Source organism: Aulonocara stuartgranti (genome assembly GCF_965226115.1).
Source record: "Aulonocara stuartgranti genome assembly, chromosome: 20".
Classification (NCBI taxonomy): domain Eukaryota; kingdom Metazoa; phylum Chordata; class Actinopteri; order Cichliformes; family Cichlidae; genus Aulonocara; species Aulonocara stuartgranti.
Window position 1 is genome coordinate 35,458,264 of NC_138956.1, and position 8,097 is coordinate 35,466,360.

At 40.0% G+C, this 8,097-nt stretch overlaps 1 long non-coding RNA gene across 1 annotated transcript; it reads left to right on the forward strand.

Annotated features, from left to right (window-relative positions):
• The first annotated feature begins 248 nt into the window (after positions 1-248).
• On the forward strand, positions 249-6,910 carry LOC309697822. The gene is made up of 4 exons (XR_014273924.1): positions 249-729; positions 833-1,204; positions 1,509-1,542; positions 4,033-6,910. It is a non-coding gene; the product is annotated as an uncharacterized lncRNA (long non-coding RNA).
• Positions 6,911-8,097: the final 1,187 nt, after the last annotated feature.

The following is an 8,097-nucleotide window of genomic DNA, read 5'->3' on the forward strand; positions in this document are numbered from 1 at the left end:
AGTGCTTTGGACTTTTCGTTTTGTTTTTTTTTATTAAAAAAAAAGTCTGCGGTGACACGCCATCTCCTCACAGTATTAAGTGAAATAGAACAAGAGTGACTTTCGTTGACACGAAACTTTTAATTCTTCTGAAGTGAGTGCAGTTAAAACTCATAACGTCACGTTGCGTTTGCATCCTGCCACCGAACAGAGGGCTCATTTCATGGCTGCAATTGGACTGAGATATTAAGCTGAATTTCAAAGAGACTGTGATACCTGGTGTAATTTTACAGGACAGAAGCTGAAGCCCCAGCAGGCACCTAACTGCTCAAGATGTGGAAAAACCTCCTGCTTTCTGCAGTTGGTCCTGGAAAAATCGGCACCGTCGCGACAGTCATCGGGATATTCATTGCCACTGTTCTTCTGCAGACCGCGACGTGCGCTTGCAGCACTTTTGAATGTAATGAAATCGTCGTCGTGCCTTTTTTTTTAGTATTTTTCCTGGTGCTCCTGATAGACCAGACATTTCGGAGCACCGCGAAACATCCATCCACGTTTTTATGCCTTGTACTCAAGCGCGTTATCAGAGCGTTTCTAATCAGCCTGCTGTGGATTGTAGCATTGTTGGTTTTAACGGACTGGTATGGTTGTTGTAACATTGATGAAAACACGAGTAAGCTGTTCTGCAAATCTGAGAACCTCACAACCGAACAAGAAGCTCGAAAAGCTGAAGTGGAAATCAAGTCAAGGGTGAGGACTTTCTTGCTCTATGCTCATTCTGCTTTTTTAATGAAATTACAGCAAACACACATTAATGCTGTTATATTTTGCATGTTTGTTGCTTCTTTTTCAGCTTTCTGCTTACTCTCTGCTCCTGGGCATGACTGTTGTCGCTTTCTTCATGACTTGGAGTGGGTGGAGAAAATGGTTTGAAGAAAAATACAGTTGGTGCAACAAGAAAACTTTTTACTACAAACTGATTTTGGAAGAAGAGAAAAAAGTTCTGGAGGAGCTTTTGAGGAAAGAAGCAAATGAGACTCTGACTAAAGAAATCACGAGCAACATAAAAAGGAAAGACTGGGACGGCTGTTTTAACGTTGCTCAACAAATGATCAGTAATGCAAAACATCAAAAACCAGAAGCAACCAACCAGCAGATCAACTGGATCAGTGAGGGGAGCTCCAGCAGAGGGGGGCAGCATCATCAAGCAGCAGCACATCAGCAGGTAAAAGGCTCTGTTATATACAGATGTTACAGCTGCCGGACTCTGCCAGTCTAAAATGGCGGAACTATTTTTTCTTGCGTTCTGATCTGCACAGGCACCCAGGTCACCATCATATGACTGCAGCTCACTATTAATAACTTTAACATATGATGTTGTAGTTTAGTTAAAAGTTAACTATAAACCCTAAAATACATTTGTGTGCAGAAACAAGATAAATGTCTTAAGCCGTTCCTTATTTGAACAGATGGATCTACACATATAATTTGACATAGCGTTTTTACTAATTCGTAAAACTCTTTTGCAGGCTCAAAACTATGAACTTGATGAAGTTGCACAAGGTAAACACACCAACACTCCTTAATTCACCACGCAGCTCTCATAAGATCAACTAAAGTCGCTTTCACTGCAATATACTAAAAACCTTCACTGATTTGATGACGATGATCTTCCCAGTGACCACTAGAGGTCTCTGCTGTTCCTGTTTTCACTGAAACTCTCACATTAAGGGTTCAGGGCTTGCTTTGACCCAGCTCCATGCAACACTTCTTATGCATCTACCAAGCGAGCAGAGGGTTGAAATATCTTATATCTCATAGCTCATAATGAGGCTTTTAATATTGCGCTGGTGATGGTTGGAGTTCATTTTAATCACTTTAGAGATTGGCCACAATGTGTTACTGTATAAAATATTCATGCATGTTATTTGACTCCTACCCTCCTGCTGCACCAGAACTGCCAGAATAACAGTTTTATTTCCTCAATAATAAAGTTACTATCAAAGCTCAGAGTGTAGCAAATTAAGCAAGTTACTTTTCAGAACCTCCCAGTCCTCTTATTTCCCCTTTTTCCTATCCAACGAATGTTGAATGTAAAAACCTACAGCTGCAATCGGGAGAGATACCAATAAAAACCAAAAAAGATCTATCTTATAATAATGATGGATTGCATTTACAATTCCACTATTCATTTACACACTGGTGAATGCAAGCTACAGTTGTAGCCACAGCTGCCCTGGGGAAGAAACGACAGAAGCGAGGCCATATCAGAATCAGAATCAGAATCGAGTTTATTGGCCAAGTATATGTGCAGACACATACAAGGAATTTGGTTCCGGTAGATGGAGGCTCTCAAGCACAGCAAAGTAAATCACACACACACACACACACACACACACACACACACCTGTGTAAACCAACTATAAATAACGAATCTAAACTTATATACATAAAATACAGAAATGAATGAGGTGGAATGAATACTACAGAATGTACATAAGGTGCAGCTGCAGTCTGGCAGTGGGAGCAGTGTGACAGGTCAACTGTTAAGAAGGGAGATGGCGAGGGGAAAGAAACTGTTCCTGTGTCGGGGGGTCCTGGTCTGCAGGCTTCTGTACCGTCTGCCAGAGGGCAGCAGATCAAAAAGTCTGTGTGCAGGGAGTGAGGGGTCTGTGATGATTTTCCCTGCCCGTTTCCTGGTTCTTGAGAGGTACAGATCCTGGATGGAGGGCAGGGGGGTGCCGATGATCCTTTCTGCTGCCCGTACAGTCCGCTGCAGTCTGCTCCTGTCCTGTTTAGTGGCTGCTCCATACCAGACTGTGATGGAGGAGCACAGGACAGACTCAATGACCGCAGTGTAGAACTGGATCAGCAGCTCCTGTGGGAGACTGTACTTCCCCAGTTGTCTCAGGAAGTACATCCTTTGCTGGGTCTTTTTGAGGATGGAGTTGATGTTGGTCTCCCACTTCAGGTCCTGGGAGATGGTTGTACCCAGGAACTTGAAGATCTTCACAGTCGACACAGGGCTGTCTGATATGGTGAGGGGGAGCAGAGTTGAGGGATGTCTCCTGAAGTCCACTGTCATCTCTACAGTCTTAAGAGTGTTCAGCTCCAGACTGTGCTGACTGCACCAGAGTACCAGCCGCTCAACTTCCTGCCGGTATGCAGACTCATCACCATCCTGTGTATGTATCACGCCATCGGCCCCTCTGGCCATCACCAGTAGGCAGTAGGTGAAGTGTCTTGCCCAAGGACACAATGACCGAGACTGTCTGAGCCGGGGCTCGAACCGGCAACCTTCCGATTACAAGATGAACTGCCAACTCTTGGGCCACGATCGCCCCTGTGGTCTCCATCCTTTTAACTCTGTGACTCTGTGGACAGGTAATTTCCTTAGGGATTAATAAAGTATAGTGATTCTGATTCTGATTCAGCTAAACCTGAAATAGTAATACAGTTGAAGTCTGGACCATTAACAGTAACTCAGTAAAACATCTCTATAGCAGAGATGTTGTAAGACGACCATCATATATGAGTGAGGCAGAAATGAAATCAAATTATAAATATTTAAAACGGGGAAGCATTTTATTCCAGTAATGACAGAAATAATGAATTGTTCTACAAAAAATGAGGTGTTACAGCCCGTTGGTAGGTTTAGTTCTTTTTTACATGTTGCCATGGTGAATCATGTTATCAGAGCTCCTCTCATGAATCTTTTCCTCTTCTAGTCATCCATGTACTTAACTCAGCATGCTTCCTGTAACAGGGTTCAGAAGTACACAGTTCAAAATACAATTTTAGAAGATCACAAAACACCCACTGTCCTGTAGACAGCTCAGTAAATGACTCCTCAGGCTCAAGTTAAACAGTCAAACCATTTCCAGTATATCTTTGTTTTATGTTCATTGCTTGGATTTTCATTTTTCAAGACTTGTTTATTTTCATTCAGTTAAACAGTTCATTTTAGTTTTCACTACAGTTTTAAATGTAATCATTTTGCTCTGTACAGACACAATTCTTTGGTTTCTGACAAAAATATTTTCCACCCTGTAGAAAACACAGACACCATGCCGTTATTTAACGAATCCGCCTGAAAGAACACAGTTGACACAGTGACGCAGCTCCAGAAACAACACAAGCGACCACAGACAAGTTATACTCCTGGACAGAGTGGGCGCTCCTTGTCGTCACAGCTGAGAGGGGATAAAAAGTCTTAATGTTCAGCCTAATGTGATTAAAAATGATCAGAGTGCTAAAACAGAACTTTTCCCCTTTTCCCTAAAATCTAAGTTTGATCGACATATTAATGAGAAAAGTTGTTTGAGTAGTAAAAATGACTGTTCTAATGTCATTGTTGTGTGTGTGTGTGTGTGTGTGTGTGTGTGTGTGTTAGTGGCTAGATCCACTGATCTCAATGAATGCCCGACTTTTAAATCGATTTAATAAAAAAGTTGTATGAAATAAACAGTGAATAACAAACAGAGTTTTTAAAAAAAATGCAATCCTCAGTATTTGAATTAAAAAGGGATTATGTTACAATGAATGTTCATGTGAAAATGTGCTAAATAGAATTACATGAACTAAGGCTACGTCCACACGTACACGGGTATTTTTGAAAACGGAGATTTTCCGTTTTCGTTTTAAAAAAGAATCCCGTCCACACGTAAACGCAGAAATGAAGGAAAACGCTGCTATGAACATGCCAAAGCAGCAGGTGGCGATATATTCCTAACCGTGCAGAATTGTTGGCCAATCAGAAGTCTAGAAGCCTCGGTGGGAAAAAGTAAACAAAGCTGGGGCATAGAAGCAGAACCGAGTCGTATGTGTGGACGGACAGTAACTGTGTATATGTAAGCATTTAAACACTGCAGAGAGTACAATTAACAGTAACAGTATTGTAGAAATTCATTTCACCGAAACAATAATGTGGCGCACAGTGTGACGTCAAAAAACATGCACACCTTTGACGCTGCGTTTTCTGCGTTTTTCTCGTCCACACGTAAATGCAAAAACTGAGTTTTCAAAAATATCCACCCTGGCCGGAGTTTTTAAAAATCTCCATTTTCAGTGACCAAAAACACCGTTTACGTGTGGACTAAAGGTGCAAACGCATAGAAAAATCTGCGTTTTCAAAAATTCCCGTGTACATGTGGACGTAGCCTAAGTGAAACATGAAGTGATGACCGAATATTTATATGTGATGTGAATTCTGTTATGAATGACAAAGGAAAAATGATGACCTGATTGTAAAGTTTAAACTTGGTGTTAAATCTTCTACGTCAGCTAGACAGAGATACGATGATACAGTGTGGCTGGAATGATGGATCTAATGAATGATTAGATGTTTGTAATGTGACTGGATGTCCGGAAGGGTGAAGCTGGATTCCATCTCTGAAGATGTGACATTCAGTGGCAGAGGGGGACTTAAGGGTCAGCATTAGCATTAGCTCAGAGTAGGTTAATTAGATAAGTGTAATTCAGATGTTTTCATTCATGTTTTATGATTTTTACTATTTGATTTTGCTTTTGTTTTGCTCTCACTAAATTGCTTTATTAAAATTTCCTGCAGCTAAAACCTGTAATTGTGGATATTCACTTTTAAAGTCTTTGTGAAAGAGTAAAACTCTTTATCAGTGCAAATTGCTCCAATGCTTTACATTACAACATCTGATCACCTTCCCTCAAGACTTGCTGTTCAGGCCTCTAAAGTCCCATGACTGATTGGGACAGTATAGGATTTGATCTGCAAGGCTACTCAGGTGTGGTCATCTTATCATCTTAACACGGGGGACACATGGACAATTTCTAGGTAGTTAGTGCTGGGCGAGTCCCCTCACCCGCATTGGCTCCAGCTGACCTCTGCATTATCAACTGTCTAAGATTCATAGGATGAGACATTAGGGGTTTTAATCACTGAAATATTTGCAAGTTAGCTGAGTGATGCAATCTGTCTTTATAATCTTTGTCAGACTGTGTTTGATAAATCTAAAGAAATGTTTCTTACATGCTTCATATTCGCTGGAGCCTATTGACCAATCAGCTTTCACATGAACATGCTTAATGACATATAAATAAAGATAAATAGATAAATAGATTAAAATAACAGACTATGTATAATATGCTAAACTGCTGAACAAAATTCCCAACATCCCCATTCATGAATCATTATTGTTTATTACAGTGAGTGAAAAGAAACAATACGCTCAGCCTGAAAACAACCAATGACAAAAGTACAGAAAGTCATTTATTAATATCAGTTCTTTGTTCCTTCCCTCAAATACAACCCACATGTGTGTACCCCTACAGGTGGCAGGAAACAACTTAGACTTACGCTTAGAGACTTACAGCATTGTGCAGTTTCTTGCACAGCGAAACTGGGAAACCAGAGTGATACACCTGCTGCTGTCAGACCTGCAGGTATCAGGCTGTGATCTTCTCCTTTATAGTGGACAGAAATTTTGGGAGTGGCACAAATAATTTGTGTGGCATCTTATTGAATGCAGAACAGCTGATTGTTCTGTAAATAGTTTGAAATGGTTATAAAAAAAAAGGGTAAATGTCATGGTCCTGAGTCTGACAGCTCAGTGTTTTGTGTTTCTTCATATTATTCCTTGTTCTTGTTTATTCTGTTATGTCTTTGGGTTCGGTTTGCCATTCGTTAGGGGCTTGTTTTGTGCCTGCCTGCTCCCACTTCTCTGTGTTCCCTCTGTCTGTCCATGGTGTCACTGTGTCTGCTTGTGAGTCTGTCTGTTTAGTGCAGTGTCTTGTCTGGTTCTCTGTGTGAATCTCCCTCCGTCATCCCGTGAATTCTGCCTGCAAGTTGCTTTCTCTCGTGTTTAGGTTTAAATTTAAGTTGTGTTTTTTGCCACACTCCCCTTTTGTTTGTTATCACTCGGGTTCTGTGTCAATAAAGCTCTCTCACTTCACTGCATATCCGCATCTTGGGTCCTTTGTTAAATTCACAGTAAAAGGTAAATGGATGCAAATAACTTTGTTGTTTGCAAAACTTGTGCATATGATTTTAAAATTTACAATTTATATTTGCATTTAAAGTTATGAAATATGATTCAGTAAACACGTTTGTGGTTGTTACAGTAAAAAAAAACTATTTCTACTCGGATTTAATGTTTTTTGTCTGATTTTAGACCAATTGTGTTAATACAGTATGTCAAATTGAAAACATAATTGTACTTTCAGACACGTGAGGTTGTGCTGAACAGAATGATACCAAACAAGGCAAATAAACAGTTTTTAAAGGTGAAATGTAGAGGAAACATCAAAAGTAGTTTAAAAAAATGGCCAATTACATCCTGGACCCCAGAGGGTTAAATATTTTTTTTGAAAGTAACGCAATAGTTACTTTCAAGTATTTAATTTATTTTAGAATCTTGTAACTCAGTTACCTTTTTTGAAAAAGTAACTAGTAACTATAATAATTACTTTTTCAAAATAACTTGCTCAACACTGCTGTAGATGTCCCTCCAAGACATCTACAGGAAGCGGTGCCTGAGGAAAGCGGGGAGGATCATCAAGGACTCCAGTCACCCCAGCCATAAACTGTTCAGACTGCTTCCATCAGGAAGGAGGTTCTGCAGCATCCGGTCCCGAACCAGCAGACTGAGAGACAGCTTCTTCCATCAGGCCATCAGACTGCTGAACACTTCATAGACACCTCAGCTTCACTACTGGAACTTTAACATTATGCACTCCATACTGTATATAAATGCCACTTGTTTTGCACATATTCAACTCTGTATATTTTATATATTTTATTTATTTATTTTTTTTTACTATTTAATTTGTAAAAATGTGTATACACACACACACACACACACACACGTAGGACAATATTTAGTATACACATCCAGAAATGCATATACTATTATATATTGTACATATATTTATTAGTTTCAGATTAGCCATTCTTGTATTTTGCTCGTTTGTGTTGTTGTGTTTGCACATCTCTGTTGCTTGTGGGGCTCGCACACAAGAATTTCACTCGCATGTGCTGTGTGCCTGCACATGTGAGGTGACAATAAAAGTGATTTGATTTGATTTGATTTGATTTGAAGTCAGCGCTTTAAGAACAGGAATGGCTTAAATTTGCTAAATGGTGTC